The 2880-nt window shown below is 41.2% G+C and overlaps 1 pseudogene; it reads left to right on the forward strand.

Annotated features, from left to right (window-relative positions):
* The first annotated feature begins 1996 nt into the window (after positions 1-1996).
* LOC120885713 (ubiquitin-conjugating enzyme E2 D3 pseudogene) lies at positions 1997-2614 on the forward strand (annotated as a pseudogene).
* Positions 2615-2880: the final 266 nt, after the last annotated feature.

Here is a 2880-nt window from a genome sequence, read left to right on the forward strand (position 1 = left end):
TATGTGGCAGCCATCTCTCTAGTGTTAGTTCTAACTGGTTGATGCCTGAAAGAATGCTAAAAGAATCAACCTGGGGGTACACCCTGAGTTCAATCTGCAGCATCACCAACGCCCCCCTCAAAAAAAAACCCCAAAGATTTTGCACATCTCATCAGTTTGCATTTTTGACACTATACATTTTTAATGTAACAAACAAATATACTCTGGCAAGTACCCAAAGAGCATCAGCAGAATTTAGCCAAGACTTAAAGGAGATCATGGAAGACCACTACATAGGTGAAAGTCAAGTACACAACACTGCCTAAAGTCAACATCCTATTTTCTGCCTCAGTATCACTGACAGGTACCACAAACTCTCCTCAGTAACAGTGACTTTCCAGAGCTTACAACCAAGTGAAAGAATGGGAAAACGCCGTAGCAGAATCTTCGAGTGGGAAGGGTCAAGTATAGAAAGAGATTATCTCCAACCCAACCTAACACCCAATGGATGCAGTTACAGCCATTCCGGCAGAATGTCAGCTGTCACCTATGATCCTGTGTTAGTTTTTTTCTTTTTTTTAATATTTATTTTTTAGTTATATGTGGACACAACATCTTCATTTTATTGTTATGTGGTGAGAATCAAACCCAGTGTCCCATGCATGGTAGGTGAGTGCTCTACCTCTGAGCCACAATCCCAGCCCCTGTGTTAGCTTTTTATTGCTGTGAAAAATACCTGAGAAAGTCAGCTTAGAGGAGGAAAGATTTATTTCAGTTCACAGCTTCAAAGGTTTCGGTCCATCATCTCCTGGCTGTGGTGAGGCAAAGTATCATGGTGAAGAAGGCATGGTGGAATACTGGTTGCTCACATCTTGGCAGCCAGGAAGACGAGGGAGAACAAAGAAGGGGTCAAAGAGAAGATACATCCTTCTAGGGCACACTGCCAATGACCTACTTCCCCAGCAAGGCCCTGATCCTCAGCTTCTACCACCTCCCCCAAAATGCTATTAAATATGAATCCCTTTGTGGATTATACACTGATAAGGTCAGAGTCCTAAAAATCCAATCACTTCCCAAAATTCCCACCTCTGAACATTGCTGCATTGGGAACCAAGCCTTCAACACATGACTGTTTGGGGAATACTTCATAACCTAAATCATAATGGGCCCTCTCAGAATGGCCACAAAACTTTCTGGGAAAAGCCAAGGTCTGAGCCAGAGGCAGGCTTCAGGAGCTCACAGGTTGTCCCTGAGGTAGACGCACCTGTACTCATCCACCCACCTCCCACACAAAGCCTGCTCCAAGCCTTTGCTGCAATATGGTCAGCACTCACAGTTCAGGAGGGAATAGAGGTTAGGTTTTTCCCTGAATAATCTTCAACATCGGTCGACAAATATAGATGGCACAGAAACCCCAGCAAGCTACATCTCTTTCACAGAGGGTAGGTCTCCACCAGTCTGTAACCAGTGAGGAAGCTGGTCATGCCTTCAATTACAGTCATCTTAGTCTCATGTAACTAGGATGTACCTTCCTACTACCTTTGTCCCCACTATTTTTTAAATACCTTTATTTATTTATTCATTTTTTTATGTGATGCTGAAGATTGAACTCAGTGTCTCACACATGCTGGGTAAGTGCTCGACCACTGAACCAGAATCCCAGCCCCTGTCCCCACTATTTACACCTATATTTAGAAAAGTATGTGGCACTTATGCCAAAATATTAATAGTTTAAAGCATAGTAACTTGAATTGAAAAGGTTATTGGTATTTTTTAATTCACATACTATAAAATTCATCCTTTCCTCTGGTTCTCAATGCTTTTCAGAGTCTAAGGGTTTCCCTGACTCATTTCTCTCACCCCTTCAGCCCATGTCCGGCCTCCATCCCCTGCCCTCACAGTCCAACCTACGATTAGTGACTGTGTCTGGCACAGCCGGTGTGAGACAATCCTTCTCTGGATAATCAAGAGTTTTGGCCGAACCTTTGAGTATACACGGAGATACAGAAAAGCCAGACGAAAAGCACAGACTATGACACTGAAATGGATTAATAAGGAACTTAGTGATTTGGTCTGTGACCCTCCAGCACAATGTTCTGCAGATCCAGTTAGGGATAATGTTTCATTGGCAAGCCACAATTATGGGACATAATGACAGCCTATGGGCTGTCAAGGTGGTGCATTTTTTTGACAATTCATTTTCCTACAGTCTACCTCTTCAAATCACCTAAAGCTGCATTTACAAGAATTTATCATCCAAATATCAACAGTAATGGCGACATTTGTCTCTATATTCTAAGATCACCAAGGTCTCCTGCTTTAACTATTTATAAAGTTCTTTTATCCATTTGTTCATTGCTATGTGATCCAAACCCAGATGACCCTTTAGTGCTGGAGACTGCATAGATCTATAAAATACAGATAAGTACAAGACTTATCTGTATAAGACTATCTCAGGAATGGACTCAGAAATATGCCATGTGATGCCACCTTAAAGTCAGAATAAACTGCATTATAGCTGGAATAAACTTTAAATTGCTGTTAAAAAAATTTTTGTCCTTTCAGGATGTACAATTCAATGTTTTCTAGTTCCTCAGAGGGGCATGACCATCACTACTACATACAGAATATTTTTATCACCCCAAAAGGAAACCCCCTATTAGCAGTCACTCCATTTCACCTTTCCCCAGCATCTGGCAACTAATCTACTTTGTTTCTATTGATTTGTCTGTTCTAATCATTTCCCAAAATGGAAGAATATGTGGTCTTTCATAACTGGTTTCTTTAACATAATTTCAAGGACCATTCATGTAATTAGTATTATGTATGACCAAATAATATTGCTTAACCATGAGCCAAAAATGTTTTCCAAAGTGGCTGTACAACTCTATCCCCACTCGC

Source organism: Ictidomys tridecemlineatus, chromosome 13, assembly GCF_052094955.1.
Source record: "Ictidomys tridecemlineatus isolate mIctTri1 chromosome 13, mIctTri1.hap1, whole genome shotgun sequence".
Taxonomy (NCBI): Eukaryota; Metazoa; Chordata; class Mammalia; order Rodentia; family Sciuridae; genus Ictidomys; species Ictidomys tridecemlineatus.